Raw genomic sequence first — 18,503 nt, forward strand, 5'->3', positions numbered from 1 at the left:
GACAGGAGCATCAATTTTAACAGCAGCCAAAAGGTGGCAGCAGAGGATAAAAAAATCAAATGCACATGCTGCAAAGGAAAGAAAAGACAGGCTTTATCTCTGAAGGAAGGTGCATGTAAAGGGAAACCACAGGCGGAAAAGGACTACGCTGAGCATAAGGCACTCGGGACCCCAGAAGGGGTGGACGGCCGCGCAGGCTGACAAACAAGCTCGGCGAAATTGGGGGACAGACCCCGGCACGCAAAAGTCGCAGCAACAAAAGTAAGCACAGGCAAAGGCGCGCAAACTTTGTCCAAGGCACTCAACACGGGGCACACATTGCAAATCACACCCCACAATGGACCGTCCTACACAGGTTCCCTGTGCAACTCACCTCAGGAAGCAGGCAGGACCGTGGGCTTAAGGGAACATGGCAATCCCACAGGCAGGGCCCATCTCTTCAGGCGCTGTACCAAGAAGTCAGGCCAGTGACAGGGGGAGAACAGGTCACTGCTCCCGGAAGGAATGAAGAGGGGTGAAACGGTGCGGATCACATGCCTGTATTCAGGACAGGGGCCTGCCTTGTGACTTTTGCATCTGAACCTCAGGACTGAGCTGAGCAATTGTCTTCTGGCAGCAGAGTCTACCTAACTCAAAGATGTCTGGGCAAGTGGTGACTTCCCTCTTTCCGGAGCCCCGAGGGCAGAACCAAAGGCGTCAGGGCACTCGCCCTTTGTCATGACTATCAAGGTAATGGCCCAACATCAGGTAGGGCAAGCACTCAGCGCCCCTCCCTGCAAGATAAGGGAATGCCCATCATCCCACTATTGACCCAACCTCTGCCCTTTCCGCGTGGAGCCCTGCCCCACACCCAGAATCTGGCATCCAATGAATTCCATGTGGGCCAGTGATGCAGTTTACTTTTGAGGAGAAAAGATAAGTAAGCAGTGCGAACTCCCCTTCCTCTCCCCTAGGCACAAATCAGTAATTCACCTTCCCTGCAGATGTTCAAAGAGCCACTGCAAAGCACTCACTCAGTAAACTACAGGAGGAGCAGCAGCAAAGACCTTACGTTCACCTCACTCATCACAGCAGTGGGAGGATTCCAAAGCAGCTCACCCGGGAGCACCATGCGGACTGGGTCTTGGTGCTCGGATCCAGCAAGGGGCCCATTGCGCCCCACCGTTTGCCCGGCGCCGCATGCGGTGAACCTGGGTGAGTTATCTCTTGGAGGCACCACATTCCCTTCTTTCTGTAGAATGCAGGAATTCAATTAAGTCAGCCTCACTATGAGATGATCGGACGGGGCGCAACTGACATCAAAGGGTAGGGGAACCCAGAGTGAGGCAATTCTGGAGGGGACAAGTGGGTGGCTGTGGCTGATTTTGGCTGATCAATGCACATGAAGTTCACAGAGTGAGGGCAGGGAATCAGGGACTAAGAAATTTGAGCTGAACAAGGTCGGCTCAGAGGAGAAGGGGGAGATGCTCCCTCCCGGCTGACTCCTGGGTGCCCTTAGGCGACTTACAAGCTCTGGTGAAGGAGTGAGGGGGCACAGCTGAGGAGGGACCTGCTTGCCCATAGGTAATTCAGTCAGGCGGCATAAGTGAGTTTGTCGACATGGGGAGTTCCCATAAGGCCTAGCAAGCCAGCTCCGTCAGACAGTGTGCCTCTTTCAGACAGTTGAGTGAGGAATCAATGCACGTAACAGAGCTGAATTCCAACATGAGGGGCGCTACCCTCACGGACCTCAGCCCTGAAGCACCACAATCTGGAAACGATACCATACATCCCTAGGAAATCAGGACGTACTCCAGTGACCCACTCCAAAAAGTAATAATAATAAGGAAATGTGAAACACATTTAAGATTGCCTTGGCCTTGATGCCTGAGGACCCACAACCACAGCAGTCACCCGTAAAACCACAGCAGGGCAAAGCCAAAGCATCCATGACCCCACCTCAGCGTACAATGTGAAAAGTAGGGATTCTTTGAGGAACAGAAAATCATGTCTTGTGCACGCCAAAAGAAGCAAAGACGACAATAAACCTAAGGAAATGGAAACTCACGTTCATCGGAAAATAACTGAGTCCTGTGGAAGAACAAAAATATCCATGGGTGTGTAAAAACGACAGAAGGCTTCGGAAACAAGTAAGTTAAAAGACTCCACTTGGTGCTCCCCAAGTGCACTCTCTACTGTCCGAGATTGCTTCTGCTTTCTCCCACTCCACCTAAGCTCATACATCCTCTACGTCTGTTCTACTAACCCTAACGATGTGATGGGAAATGGGAAGACAAAATCTGGAAAATGTAAGACCGGGATCACAGCAGCTGCACATCGGGGAAAGGCTAGTGCAGATACTCATTACTCTGCTGCAAGTAGGTGGACCTGAAAAATCAATCATTGCCAATACTCATGGGTAATGGTGCCTTTTTTTTTTTTTCAAAGGTGGACATCACCGGAAAAAGAAAGAAAGACATTTCTGAGGTGGACAGCCGATGGCTTCCCTGGAAACCAATCTGCAGAGGAGGCTGAAGCACAGCACCCCCTGTAGCAAACAGGAGCTGCTGCGCTAAGAGGTGAGTGCCTGTGGAAAGAGGAGAGTGCCTGTGCGGGAGCACAAAGAGAACATGTGCCTAGCTCTCGCTTGGGGGTGGGGGGGGGGGTGGGCAGAGAGCCTACTCTAAAGAGGGTGGTTGGTACAACTTTCCATGGTGGGCTGACGGGGGCGCGAGGCGCGGGAAGGAGACAGCTAGAGAGAGGTGCATTCCAGCAGACAAGTAGCCTGTCTCCCTGGGGCCAGAGCAACTCGTGTGTACAGGGAAAGGCATAGTAACCGCTGGTCCTCAGGAATCCCAATCAATTTCCATATTTCCCGAAGGTGACTCAGGGCTTTTTGGAGATAGAATGTGGAGTCCTCCGCAATCACCTCACTGGGAAGCAAAAGAGAAATCAGCTGCATGAGCCACTGCCTCTGACACACTAAGAGAAGTATTTATAGCCCTGGATGGTTAGGTCAGTGGTTAGAGCATTGCACCACAGACCAAAGAGCCTCGGGTTCAATTCTCTTTTATTCCCAGTCAAGGACACTAGGTGTCATCATTAATAATGCGGATTTTTTTCAATAGATGGAATTACACATATGTTGATATATAAGTGATTTGATATGTATGCTATTTTGTTGTATTGACAACAAGCTTCAAAGCTTCATATGTCACATTTTCTGAAGGTGTTAACATCATAGATATTTTTACACTTAAAAATCTCAAATTTTGTGCCAAAAATAAAGAGCATTTGCGGGAAGTTTTAATTCATTACTTTATTTTGAAGAAAAGTTCTGCTGAATATTTCCGGAAGCTTATGGTGAACATGCTCCATCTCAAGATACTTGTGAACGCTGGTTTAAACGCTTTAAAAATGATGATTTCAATGTGAAAAACAAAGAATGTCCAGGTCAACCGAAAAAGTTTGAAGACCAACCATTACAAGCATTATTGGATAAAGGTGCATGCCAAACTCCAAAAAAAATTGCAAAAAGATTAACCATTGCTCCACAAACAATTTCCGATCGTTTACAAGCAATGGGAAAGTTTTTAAAGGAAAGAAAATGGGTGCCACATCAACTGAACAAAAGACAAATGGAAAACCGAAAAGTCATCAGTAAAATGTTGCTTCAACAGCACGAAAGTCTATTTTGCATCAATTTGTGACTGGCAATGAAATGTGGATTTATTTTGAGAATCCCAAATGCACAAAATCATGGGTTGATCCAGGTCAACCATCAACATTGAATGCCAGGCCAAATCACTTTGGAAAGAAGACAATGCTCTGCGTTTGGTGGGATCAGGAAAGTGTGGTATATTATGAGCTTCTAAAACCAGGTGAAACCGTTAATTCTGATCCCTCCAAACAACAAATAAATCAATTTGAACTATGTTTTGATCATAAAACAACCAGAATGGGCCAGAAGACATGGCATAGTAATTAAGCTTCATGGTGACACACCATCACACACTTCAACACTAGTTAAAGACACATGAAAAGATCTTGCCTGTGAAGTATTAACCAACTCACTATATTCACCAGACCTTGCTCCTTCAGATTACCACTTGTTCCAATCAATGGCAAATGCACTTTCTGAGAAGCACTTCAAAACATATGAAGAAGTGGAAAATTGGGTCTCTGAATGGCCTTCCTCAAAACAAGAAAAGTTCTATTGGAACGGTATCCACAAATTACGTGAAAGATGGGCGAAATGTGTAGCTAGCGATGGACATTACTTTGAATAAAGCACTTTTGATGTTTCTCTTGAAAATATCCTGTTTTCTTTGATTACAAAATCTGCATGATTAACCGGTACAGCTAGTATATACCTTGGTTGAAGACTGGATCCCTGGCCCTGGTCAGGGTGTGGCCTGTAATTCTCCTATCCTTCCAGTAAAAAACAAAAACACTGAAATGGGAAAGGATGGAGATTTGTACAGGATCCCGTACCTATCTGGGGAGGAGCAGGGGGTGGGAGTGGGCAAGGCTAGGTCCTTGTGAGTAGCGCCCCATGTGAGAAAAGGGGAAACTTGAGGCCTACAATGGAAGCAGGCAGGGTAGGGGGCTCAAACCCCTCCTACCTGCCTTCCTGTGCCCCTTACGGGGCTGCCCAGCCTAGTGCAAGGGCTAGGGAGGCAGGGAAGGAAGAAAAGAGGGTGTGAGCCGCACCTGGTGAGACACAGGTAGTTTGGGGCATCCTGGGGCCAAGCAGTCCATCCATTGGCCATACCTGCTGCTGCCGCAGGTCAGGTGTGGGCAATGGACGGGACTGCTCGTCAGAGCGAGATGGGGCTCTGGCCCCTTCAAGGCTAGGGGAGCCCTCCAGTGTGGCCAGGCTGTGCCCTGAGTGACTTGTGGGGCTGGGCGCTGAGGCCTGGCCAGGGGACATCTCCTTAGAGCCGAGCCAGTGCCCAGAACATCAGGCTTGGAGCCCCAAAGAGAGGACCTTCTTACATTAACACAAAATTATCATGTAGCTTTCATTTCATTTATTTATATATATTTAAAGTACACCTTTTAAAATTAGCCTTATCCTACCTTATAATAGAGAAACATGCAAATTGACCACACCTCCGCTACGCCCACGATTGGGCCGGTGGGAGGCTGGGGGGCGGGACTCCGGGTGGCCTATCGGCCGTTGAGAAGATCAAGATGGCGGCGCCCAGTCCTCTTAGTTCGGGGGTTCCTGGGGAGATTGCTGCCCCAGGGAGGTGAGACCTGGCTGCCCAGACACTCAAGAGGGTATCGGGGAGATCGGCCACCTGGGGGGGCGAGGCCAGGCCCATCCTGCTGCTGCCAGGGTCTCGGGGGGGCGATCGGCCACCTGGGGGGCCGCTGCCGGAGGTCCCGGGGGTGATCGGCCGCCTGGGGGGGCGTGGCCGGGCCCATCCCGCTGCTGCCGGGGGTCCCGGGGGCGATTGGCCGCCTGGGGGGCGTGGCCGGGCCCATCCCGCCGCTGCCGGGGGTCCCGGGGGCGATCGGCCGCCTGGGGGGGCGTGGCCCGGCCCATCCCGCCCCTCCCGGGGGTCCCTGGGGAGATGGGCAACCTAGGGGGGCGTGGCCGGGCCCATCCAGACTCTCAGGGGGGTCCCTGGGGAGATCGGCAACCTAGGGGGACGTGTCCCGGAGATCGGCAACCCGGGTGGCGTAGCCGGCCCATCCAGCCTCTCCCAGGGGTCCCTGGGGAGATCGGCACCCCGGGGAGGTGAGGCGGGACTCGCCCAGCCGCTCCCAGGGTCCCTGGGAACATTGCAGGCATGTGGTTGCTGAGACCCAGACCAGGCCTCTGGCCACAGATTCATAGCTTTGCGGAGACCTAGGGCAGGGATCTGCCTCATCTGCAGAGAGACAGAGGTTCTGCAGTGCCCCCAAGACGTGGGTGGGCCCAGGCAGGGATCAAGGGGCAAGGAAGGACTCCTGGCAGAGGGCCAGGACCCTCACCCCTGAGGCGGGGGTTGAGGGGTGGTGCCACCTCAGTGGAGGGGTGCTGCACTGCAGGGTACTGGACTAACTGATGTGATTCAGAGAAGCTCCCAGTGCTAATGGGCCTTGCTCAGGTGGCCTTCACACTTCAGAGGCAGTGACTCCTGCTCCTGCCTTGACCCAAAAGCAAGCTCGCTACACCCTGCCCCATAGCAGAGCATGCCTAGGCAGTGAGTGGGAAGCCTTCCACCTGCTTCGGAGAAGGGGGGGCAGTAAAGAATGGGGGGAGAGGAAAGAATGTGGAGCATCCGCAATGAAGAGGTGCTTGAGAAAGAGGCTCGGAAGCCTGACTGGAAGGTTTGTTCTGTTTGCTGGGCCGCTGCCCCTTAGGAAGCGCAAAGAGCATGGCTCTGAGGGCTTCCTGTGTGCTGAGTCAAGTTCCACAGCCAACTGGAATTGGCCTCAGTTTCCTGGTCTGTAAAATGGATTAAGCGTGTCCCAGTGCCTTCACTGAGCTTTGATGGCCAATTGAGATACTATATAAAGAAAACGAGGGAAGAAGTGAGAAAGAAAAGGAAGGACAAGCAACACAAAAGAAAGACTGAAAGGAACCTATAAACCCATTGTCACTTAAATAGGGAATATAGTCAATAGTGTTGTAATGATGATATGATGCCAGGTGGGTACTAGAAATATCGGGGAACACTTTGTAAAGTATATGATTGTCTAACCACTATTCTGTAACTAATATAAAACCTGAAACCAATACAAAATAATGTTGAATGTAAAGAAATGAAAATTGGAGTGAAATTTTTATAAATTTCAAAGTTTAAATAAAAGCTGTAAAGGAAGGAAGGGGAGAATAAAGTGTTTTTCATTTTGCCACTTCATTAAAAAGACAGTTGTCTTTATATGGTGCTTTTATACTTTTCTAAGTCATTATCTCATTTTAATTTCTGGGCAACTTAAAGACAAGATAAGTATTCCCTCCACTATTCAAAGAAAGGAAATCTTGGTGTCTGGTCCTAATGATTCAATCGTCAAGCCCTTATTGTAAAGCAGGGTTAGTAAAATTTTCTGTGCAGGGTCATATCTATACTAATAAAAGCCTTAGGGGTGATCAGGCCAGCAGGGGAGGGTATTTGGGGGCAATCAGGCCCGCAGAGGAGCAGTTAGGGGGCAATCAGGCAGGTAGGTGAGCGGTTAGGAGCCAGCGGTCCCGGATTGTGAGAGGGATGTCCCATATTAGAGAGGGTGCAAGCTGGGCTGAGGGACACCCTCCCCAGTGCACGAATTTTGTGCACCGGGCCTCTAGTGCATATATAATTTCAGAGAGGAAGGGAGAGGGAGAGAGAAACATCAATGAAGAGAGACAATCATTCATTGGCTGCCTCCTGCATGCTCCACACTGGGGATGGAGCCTGCAACCCGGGCATGTGCCCTTGGTCGGAATTGAACCCAGGACCAGTCCCCAGGCCAATGCTCTATCTGCCAAGCCAAACCTGCAAGGGCGTGTAACTTTTATCTTAAAGGCGAGAAGCCACATTCCCATCCTGTCTCAAGTCACAGGCTAGTAAATGAAGTGTGACACCCTCGCTCAGGGCCCAGAGGGGCCTCTGGAAGCCCCACAGGTCCCGCACCTGGGACGGGCGTCCCCCCTCTTGCATCCCCAACTCCCCCACAGCCCGCACCTTTTCCTCATGATGGAAGTCCACGACCTACTTCACCGGAAACCTGAACCGAGCACTGCAACCAGCCCCTACCACCTGCTAGCACAGGATCTGCCACTTGCAGAGCCATTAGGCACTTTCCAGGGTCTTAAAGCAAGCAACTCAGTGGAGCAGGCCTGAGATTGGTGCTCCATCCTGTCGCTCCCCGAGAAATCCCACCTTCTCCATGCCCCCAGCGGCTCCCTGCAGGTTTGATTCCAAGTGCATTCAGTTGCATTGAAGGGACAAAGAGCATGGAGATCCCACTGCCCAGGCGCTGCACATAAAGGCTTCCTTCCCACACCAGCTAGGTGCGGCCAGAGCGGGTTAATCATGCCGGAAAGTAACCAGAACCGGGGACGTAGCCAAGGCTCCCAGGACCTCCGAACCACAAGAGATTAGGAGCTGGCAATCCAGGCTCCAGGGCCTCCAGGAGGGACTCTGTGCTCAAACCATCTACGTCAGCCTGTGAACCTGCAACCAAGGTCAGGCGGCCCCAGGGCAGGGTCCTCCCAAGACAGCAATTTCTCTGCCTCCTGAAGTGCCTCCTGCCGCTGCCCCCTCACCCTACAGGCGTCCCCACCCTCAGCCCTGCAAGCTGGCAAAGCTGCCACTGCGTTTACTTTTAAAAAACATTTTAAAAAATTGATTTAAGGGAGGGAGAGGGATAGAAAGAGAAACTTCCATGATGAGAATCACTGACCGGCTGCCTCCTGCACCCCTACACCGGGGATGGAGCTTCAAACCAGGAATCGGACCCGTGACCTTCCGGTTCCTAGGTCAAAGCTCAACCACTGAGCCTCATTGGCCTGGCGCACCCACGTGTAATCGCTGTGCCCAGGAAAGAAAGACTCCTTGGCTGTGGGCTGTTAAATCTGTTAACTGAGGGTTAACACCGCATTTGCTCTGAGGGTGTCCTGGGTTTGATCCACCCCTGCGGAGGAGTCACCCCGGCTCCCGATCTCTTGCGGTTCGGAGGTCCTGGGGGCCTTGGCTACGTCCCCGGTTCTGGTTACTTTCCGGAGGTGTCTCTGGAGCCTGGAGGGTCCCTGATTCCGGACATTTGTATCTGCTGGTTAAGCAAAGTGTTAAAGCGCTCGAGTCTGTGAAAGGTTCAAGGAGGAGGACTGGCGAGAGATGAAGACTCAATGCAAAGTATGCCTCTCATGGGAAGGGGGTGTAAGGAGGGTCTCTGGCCACCTGCGAAGGGCATTCCTGGGACAATGGGCAACATTTGAATCCCACCAGAGGACTGGGCTGAAGAGACACATCAGCGTGAACTTCCCGATTCTGATGGTTGTGCAGGAGAAGGCCCTGGTTTATAGGAAATTGCCCCTGAAGTATTTGGGAGAAAAAATTAAACTATTTGGGGGGTCACGGGGTATCATACAGGTAATTTCAGATTGCTCATGAAGAGAGTTCTCTGTGCTAGTCATTTAACTGTAGTTTTGCTGGGTGATGGCTGAAATAAAAGTTTAAACAGACAACGCAATTCCAGACATGTCCACAAGGCAGCGCGCTCAGACCACAAAACTGGTTTTACAGGGTGTATGGGTTAATAATGCATAGGGACTTCATCACAAGTCACAAGGAACAACAACAGCCTGTAATTATTGGAATCCAGAGTCTAGGTCAGTGGTCGGAAAACTGCGGCTCGCGAGCCATGTGCGGCTCTTTGGCCCCTCGAGTTTTTAGCAAAGGCCAGCTTAGGAGTTCCCTAATTCAATGTACCTACCTATATAGTTGAAGTTTAAAAAATTTGGCTCTCAAAAGAAATTTCAGTCGTTGTACTGTTGATATTTGGCCCTGTTGCCTGATGAGTTTTCCGACCACTGGTCTGGGTCAGTGGTGGGCAAACTCATCAGTCAACAGAGCGAGCAAACCGATCCACAGTTTGCAGACCACGGCCAGAGATGGAGTTACCAGTAATTAATTAAAACTTCCCGCAAAGGCTCTTTTTGGGCACTAAATTTGACATTTTTTTGCCATGCTCTGCTCTCAGCACCCAACCAGGAGCCTGGGTAGCCCTGACTCTACTCGCAGCACCCTGCGGGGAGCCTGAGAGGCACTGTGCTCTGCTCTGAGCACTGTGCCGCGAGCCTGGGAGGCATAGTGCTCTGCTCTCAGCACCCTGAATGGAGCCCGTGAGGCACTGACTCTGCTCTCAGCACCATGCCAGGAGCCTGGAGACACTGTGCTTTGATCTCACCACCCTGCCCGGAGCCTGGAGGCACCGTGCTCTGCTCTCAGCACCCAACCTGGAGGCTGGGAGGCACTGACTCTGCTCTCAGCACCCTGCCAGGAGCCTGGTAGGCACTGACTCTGCTCTCAGCACCCAACTGGGAGTCCGGGAGGCAATTACTCTGCTCTCAGCACACTGCCGTGATCCCGGGAAGCACTCACTCTGCTCTCAACACCCTTCTGAGATCCCGGGAGGAACTGTGCTCTGCCCTCAGCTGCCTGCCGGGAGCCTGGGAGGCACTGTGCTCTTCTCTCAGCATCTGCTGGGAGTCCTGGAGGCACTGACTCTGCTCTCACCACCCTGCCGGGAGCCCGGTAGGCACTGTCCTCGGCTCTCAGCAACCTGCCGGAAGCCCAGGAGGCACTGTGCTGTGCTCTCTGCACCCTGCCAGGAGCCCGGGTAACCTGACTCTGCTCTCAGTACCCAACCGGGAGCTCGGGTAGCCCTGATTTTGCTCTCAGCACCCAACCGGGAGCCCGGGAGGCACTGTGTTCTGCTCTAAGCAGCCTGCGGGGAGCCCGGGAGGCACTGACTGTGCTCTCAGCACCCTGCGGGGAGCCCGGGAGGCACTGACTGTGCTCTCAGCATCCTGAGGGGAGCCCGGGAGGCACTGACTGTGCTCTCAGCACCCTGCTGGGAGCCCGGGAGGCACTGACTCTGCTCTCAGAATCCTGAGGGGAGCCCAGGAGGCACTGACTGTGCTCTCAGAATCCTGAGGGGAGCCCGGGAGGCACTGACTCTGTTGTCAGCACTTTACCGGGAGCGCGGGATGCACTGTGCTCTGCTCTCAGCACCCAACCCGGAGCCTGGGAGGCACCGTGCTCTGCTCTCAGTACCCTGCCGCAAGCCCGGGAAGCACTGACTCTGCTATCAGCACCCTGCCGGGAGTGCGAGAGGCACCGTGCTGTGCTTTCAGCACCCAACTGGAAGCCCGGGTATCCCTGAGTCTGCTCTTAGGACCCTAATGGGAGTCCAGGAAGCACTGACTCTGCTCTCAGCACCCTTCTGGGAGTCCGGGAGGAACCGTGCTCTGCCCTCAGCTGCCTGCTGGGAGCCTGGGAGACACTGACTCTGCCCTCAGCACCATGCCAGGAGGCCGGGAGGCACTGTGCTCTTCTCTCAGCATCTGCCAGGAGCCCTGGATGCACTGTGCTATGCTCTCAGCAGCCTGCAGGAGCCCAGAAGGCACTGACTCTGCTCTCAGCACCCACCAGGAGCCCGGGAGTCACTGACTCTGCTCTCACCACCCTGCCAGGAGCCCAGTAGGCACTGACTCTGATCTCAGCAACTGCTGGGAGCCTGGGAGGCACTGTGCTCTGCTCTGAGCACCCTAATGGGAGCCCGGGAGGCACTGACTCTGCTCTCATCACCATGCCGGGAGCACCGAGGCACTGTACTCAGCTCTCAGCACTCTGCCAGAAGCCCAGGAGGCACTGTGCTGTTCTCTTTGCATCCTGCCTGGAGCCTGGGTAACCTGACTCTGCTCTCAACACCCAACCAGGAGTTCGGGTAGCACTAACTCTGCTCTCAGCACCATGCTGAGAGCCCGGAGGCACTGACTCTGCTCTCAGCACCCTGCTGGGAGCCGGGGAGGCACTGACTCTGCTATCAGCACCCAACGGTAAGGGTGCTAAGTGCAGATTCAGGGCCCGGGGAGCCCTGAATCTGCACTTAGCACCCTGCTGGGAGCAAGGGAGGCACTGTGTTCTCTAAGCAGCCTGTGGGAGCCCGGGAGGCACTGACTCTGCTCTCAGCACCCTGCCAGGAGCCCGGTAGGCACTGTGCTGTGCTCTCTGCACCCTGCTGAAGCCTGGGTAACCTGACTCGCTGTGCACCCAACCGGGAGCACGGGAGGCACTGACTCTGTTCCCAGCACCCTGCTGGGAGCCAGGGTGTAACTGATTCTTCTCTCTGCACCCTGACAGGAGCCCGGGAGTAACTGACTCTGCTCTCAGCACCCTGCCGGGAGCCCAGTAGGCACTGTGCTCTGCTCTAAGCAGCCTGCGGGGAGCCTGGGAAGCAATAACTCTGCTGTCAGCATCCTGCTGGGAGCCCGGGAGGCACTGACTCTGCTCTCAGCACCCAACTGGGAGTCCGGGAGGCACTGACTCTGTTGTCAGCACTCTACCAGGAGCACGGGATGCACAGTGCTCTCCTCTCAGAAACCAACCCGGATCCCAGTAGGCACTGTGCTCTTCCTTCAGCACCCTGCCATGAGCCGGGGAAGCACTGACTCTGCTATCAGCACCATGCCCAGAGCGCGAGAGGCACCGTGCTGTGCTCTCAGCACCCAACCTGAAGGTTGGGAGGCACCGACTCAGCTCTCAGCACCCTGCCAGGAGCCGGGGAGGCACTGACTCTGCTCTCAGCACCCTGCCAGGAGATGGGTAGGCACTGAGCTCAGCTCTCAGCACCCTGCCGGAAGCCCAGGAGGCACTGTGCTGTGCTCTCTGTACCCTGCCAGGAGCCTGGGTAACCTGACACTGCTCTCAGCACCCTGCCAGGAGCCTGAGAGGCACCGTGCCCTGCCCTCGGCACCCAACCGGAAGCCTGGGAGGCACTGACTATGCTCTTAGCACCCTGCTGGGAACCTGGGAAGCACCGTGCTCTGCTCTCAGCACCCTGCCAGGAGTCCAGGAGGCACTGACTCTGCTCTCGGCACCCTGCCTGGAGCCGGGAAGGCACTGACTCTGCTCTCAGAACCCTGCAGGGAGCACGGGAGGCACTGACTCTACTTTAGGACCCTGCTAGGAGCCCGGGAGGCACCATGCTCTACTCTCAGCACCCTGCCGGGAGCACAGGAGGCATTGACTCTGCCCTCAGCACTCAACCGCAAGCCCGGGAGGCACTTACTCTGCTCTCAGCACCCAATTTGGAGACAGGGAGCCATTGACTCTGCCCTCAGCACCCTTCTGGGAATACGGGAGGCACTTACTACTCTCAGCACCCAATTTGGAGACAGGGAGCCACTGACACTGTTCTCAGCACCCTGCCGGGAGGCCGGGAGGCAGTGAATCTGCTCTCAGCAACCTGCCCTGAGCCCGGGATGCACCGTGCTCTGCTTTCAGCACCCAACTGGGAGCCTGGGAGACACTGACTCTGCTCTCAGCACCCTGCAGGTAGGTCGGGAGGCACTGTACTCTGCTCTCAGCACCCTGCTGGGAGCCTGAGAGGCGCCATGCTCTGCCCTCGGCACCCAATTGGGAGCTTGGGAGGCACTGACTGTGCTCTCAGCCCCCTGCTGGGAGCCTGGGAAGCACCGTGCTCTGCTCTCAGCACCCTACCAGGAGTCCAGGAGGCACTGACTGCTCTCAGCACCCTGCCGGGAACAAAGGGAGGCACTGACTCCACTCTTAGCACCCAATTTGGAGACAGGGAGCCACTGACTTTGCTCTCAGCACCCTTCTGGGAGCACGGGAGGCACTGTGCTCTGCTCTCAGCACCCTGCAGGGAATAGGGGAGGCACTGACTCTGCCCTCAGCACCGAAACGGGAGCCCTGGAGGCACTGACTCTGCACTCAGCACCCTGCCGGCAGCCCGGGAGGCATAGACTCTGCTCTCAGCACCCTGCCAGGAATACGGGAGGCACTCACTACTCTCAGCACCCAATGTGGAGACAGGGAGCCACTGACTCTTTTCTCAGCACCCTGCTGGGAGCCCGGGAGGCATCGTGCTCTGCTCTCAGCACCCAACTAGGAGCCTGGGAGGCACTGACTTGGCTCTCAGCACCCTGCTGGGAACCCGGGAGGCACCGTGCTCTGCTCTCAGCACCCAATCGGGAGCCTGGGAGGAACTGACTCTGCTCTCAGTACCCTGCAAGGACTTCAGGAGGCACTGTACTCTGCTCTCAGATCATTTCTGGGAGGCCAGTAATCACTGACTCTGCTCTCAGCACCCTGCCGGAAGCTTGGGACACACTGACTCTGCTTGAGCACCCTGCCAGGAGCCCGGGAGGCACTGTGCTCTACTCTCAGCACCCTGTTGAGAGCACAGGAGGCACTGACTCTGCCCTCAGCACCCAATTTGGAGACAGGGATCCACTGACTCTGCTCTCAGCACCCTGCCGGGAATATGGGAGGCACTCACTACTCTCAGCACCAAATTTGGAGACAGGGAGCCACTGACTCTGTTCACAGCACCCTGTTGGGAGCCCGAGAAGCACTGACTCTGCTCTCAGCACCCTGCAGGGAATAGGGGAGGCACTGACTTTCAGCACCCAATTTGGAGACAGGGAGTCACTGACTCTGCTCTTTGCACCCTTCCATGAGCCTGGGAGGCACTGATGCGCCTCTCAGCACACAAATGGGAACCCGGGAAGCACTGACTGCTCTCAGCACCTAACCAGGTGCCCAGGAGGCACTGACTCTGCTCTCAGCACCCAATTTGGAGACAGGGAGCCACTGACTCTTCTCAGCACCCTTCCGGGAGCCTGGGAAGCACTGACTCTGCTCTCAGCACCATGCCGCGAGCCCGGGAGGCACTGTGCTCTGCTCTCAGCACCCAACTGGGAGCCTGGGAGGCACTGACTTGGCTCTCAGCACCCTGCTGGGAACTCGATGGCACCGTGCTCTGCTCTCAGCACCCAGTCGGGAGCCTTGGAGGAACTGACTCTGCTCTCAGTACCCTGCAAAGACCTCGGGAGGCACTGTTCTCTGCTCTCAGCACATTGCTGGGAGGCCAGTAATCACTGACTCTGCTCTCAGCACCCTGCCTGGAGCACGGGAGGCACTGACTCTGCTTGAGCACCCTGCCAGGAGCCCGGGAGGCACCCTGCTTGACTCTCAGCACCCTGCCGGGAGCACAGGAGGCACTGACTCTGCCTTAAGCACCCAACCGGGAGGCAATGACTCTGCTCTCATCACCCTGCCGGGAATATGGGAGGCACTCACTACTCTCAGCACCCAATTTGGAGAAAGGGAGCCACTGACTCTGTTCTCAGCACCCTCCCGGGAGCCCGGGAAGCACTTACTCTGCTCTCAGCACCCTACCGGGAATACAGGAGGCACTCACTACTCACAGCACCCAATTTGGAGACAGGGAGCCACTGACTCTGTTCTCAGCATACTGCCGGGACCCCGGGAAGCACTGACTCTGCTCTCAGCACCCAGTTTGGAGACAGGGAGCCACTGACTCTTCTCAGCACTCTGCCGGGAGCCCGGGAAGCACTGACTCTGCTCTCAGTACCCTGCAAGGAGCACGGGAGGCACTGTACTCTGCACTCAGCACATTGCTAGGAGGCCAGTAATCACTGACTCTGCTCTCAGCACCCTTCCGGAAGCTTGGGACACACTGACTCTGCTTGAGCACCCTGCCAGGAGCCCGGAAGGCACTGTGCTCTACTCTCAGCACCCTGCCAGGAGCACAGGAGGCACTGACTCTGCCCTCAGCACCAAAACTGGAGCCCGGGAGGCACTGACTCTGCTCTCAGCACCCAATTTGGAGACAGGGAGCCACTGACTCTGCTCTCAGCACCCTGCCGGGAGCCCGGCAAGCACTGACTCTGCTCTCAGCACCCTTTGGGGATCAGGGGAGGCACTGACTTTACTCTCAGCACCCTATTTGGAGACAGGGAGCCACTGACTCTTCTCAGCACCCTGCCGGGAGCCCTGGAAGCACTGACTCTGCTCTCATCACCATGCCGCGAGCCCAGAAGGCACTTTGCTCTGCTCTCAGCATCCAACTGGGAGCCTGGGAGGCACTGGCTCTGCTCTCAGCACCCTGCTGGGAACCCAGGAGGCACTGTGCTCTGCTCTATGCACCCTGCTGGGAGCCTGAGGGGCAGCATGCTCTGCCCTCGGCATCCAACCGGGAGCCTAGGTGGCACTGACTATGCTCTCAGCACCCTGCTGGGAACCTGGGTAGCACCGTGCTCTGCTCTTAGCACCCTGCCAGGAGTCCAGGAGGCACTGACTACTCTCAGAACTCTGCCAGGAACATGGTAGGCACTGATTCTGCTTTCAGCACCCAATTTGAAGACAGGGAGACACTGACTTTGCTCTCAGCACCCTGCCGGGAGCACGGGAGGCACTGACTCTGGCCTCAGCACCCTGCCTGGAGCCCGGGAGGCTCTGTGCTCTGCTCTCAGCAACCTTCTGTTGACCGGGAGGCACTGTGCTTTGCTCTCAGCACGCTGCCAGGACCCCTGTAGGCACCGTGCTCTTCTCTCAGCTCCCAATCGGGAGCCTGGGAGGAACTTACTCTGCTCTCAGTACCCTGCCAGGAGCTAAGGAGGCACTGTACTTTACTCTCAGCACATTGCCGGGAAGCCAGTAATCACTGACTCTGCTCTCAGCACCCTGCTGGGAGCTTGGGACACACTGACTCTGCTCTGAGCACCCTGCCCGGAGCCAGGCAGGCACTGTGCTCTACTCTCAGCACCCTGTCGGGCACCTAGGAAGCACCTTGCTCTTCTCTTCGCCTGAAACCGAGAGCCCGTGAGGCACTGACTCTGCCCTCAGCACCCAACTGGGACCTGGGGAGGCACTGTGTTCTGCTTTCAGCACCCAGTCGGGAGCCCCATAGGCACTGTGCTCTGCTTTCAGCAACCTACCAAGAGCCCGTGAGGCACTGACTCTGCTCTCGGCACCGTGATCTGCTGTCAGCACCCAACCAGGAGCCCAAGAGTTACTGACTCTGCTTTCAGCACACTGCCGGGACCACGGGAGGCATTGTGCTCTGCTCTCAGCACCCAACTAGGTGCCCTGGAGTTACTGACTCTGCTCTCATCACCCTGACGGGAGGCTGGTATCCAATGTGCTCTGATCTCAGCACCATGCTGGGAGCTCGTGAGGCACCATGCTCTGATCTCAGCAACATGCTGGGAGAACTGGAGGCACTATGCTCTACTCTCAGCACCCTTCTGGGAGCTGGAAGGCACTGACTCTGCTCTCAGCACCCTGCCGAGAGCTCGGGAGACCCTGTCTCTTCTTTCAGCACCCTGAATGGAGCCCGTGAGTCACTGACTCTGCTCTCAGCAACCTGTTGGGAGCTTGGAAAGCACTGATTCTGCTCGAAGCACCCTGTCCGTATCCCAGCAGGCACCATGCTCTACTATCACCACCGTGCTGGGAGCTCGGGATGCCCCGTGCTCTGCTCTCAATACCCTACCAGGAACCCGTGCGGCAGTGATCATGCTCTCAGCACCCTGACGGCAGCCCGGAAGACACCCTGCTCTCCTCTCAGCACCCTACTGGGAGCCAGGGAGGCACTGACTCTGTTCTCACTACCCTTTCATGAGCCCAGTAGCACTGTGCTCTGCTCTCAGCACCCACCCGGAAGCCCAGGATGTACTGACTCTTCTCCCAGCACCCTGTCGGGAGCTCGGGAAGTACTGTCTCGGCTCTCAGCACCATGCCGAGAGCTTGGGAGGCACCATGCTCTGCTCTCAGCACCCTACCGGGAACCCGTGAGGCACTGACTATGCTATCAGTACCCTATCGTGAGCCCGGTAGGGTCTGACTCTGCTCTCAGCACCCTCCCAGGAGCCCGGGAGGCACTGTGCTCTGCTCTCAGCTCCCAACCAGGAGCCCGAAAGGCACTGGCACTGCTCTCAGCACCCTCCCAGGAGCCCGGGAGGCACTGTGCTCTGCTCTCAGCACCCAACCAGGTGCCCGGGAGGCACTAGCTATGCTCCCAGCACCCTGCCAGGAGCCCAAGAGGCACTGTGCTCTGTACTCAACACCCTGCCAGGTGCCCAGGAGGCAATGGCTCTGCTCTCAGCACCCACCTGGGAGCCTGGGAGGCATTCATTCTGCTCTCAGCACCATGCCAGGATCCCGGGAGCCTCTGTGCTCTAATCTCAGCACCCAACTTGGTGCTCAGGAGGCACTGAATCTTCTCTCAGCACCCAGCCGAGAGCCCAGGAGGCATTGTGCTCTGCTTTCAGCACCCAACTGTGAGCCCGGAAGTCACTGCACCCTGCCAACTCAGGATGCACCATGCTCTGCCCTCAGCACCCTGCCGGGAACCCAGGAGTCATTGACTCTGCTCTCAACACCCTGCCAGGAGCTCAGGAAGCACTGTGCTCTGCTCTCAGCACCCTACCATGAACCCATGAGGCAGTGACTCTGTTCTCAGCTCCCTGACAGGAGCCTGGGAGATACCGTGCTCTTCTCTCAGCAAACAGCCAGGAGCCCGTGAGGCCCTGACTCTTCTCTAAGCACCCAAACGGGAGCCTGGGAGGCACTGACTCTGCTCTCAGCACCCTGCTGGGAGCCTGGGAGGCATCATACTCTCCTCTCAGCCCGCAACCAGGAGCCCAGGAGTCACTGACTCTGCTCTCAGCACCTTGCAGTGAGCAAGGGAGGAACTGAATCTTCTCCTGAGGGAAGAATAACAGTAATTGATAGTGGTGATGGTAGTATTTACTGAGTGCTTCCTATGATCTTCCTCCATTCTCACCGTGGTGTGGTGAGACAGGTAATAATAAACCCATTTCATAAATAGGAAAACTGAGGCTCAGGAAGCAACTAATACAAGGTTGCTCAGCTTGTAAGTGGCAGAGTCTGAACTCAAGCCACTTACAAGATCACACTTTATATGAGACCTGTGTAACTTTTGATGTTCGACATGTTGCAGTCTTGTTGATGTATACTCAGGCAGGGCCA

This window comes from Cnephaeus nilssonii (genome assembly GCF_951640355.1).
Source record: "Cnephaeus nilssonii genome assembly, chromosome: 2".
Lineage (NCBI taxonomy): Eukaryota > Metazoa > Chordata > Mammalia > Chiroptera > Vespertilionidae > Cnephaeus > Cnephaeus nilssonii.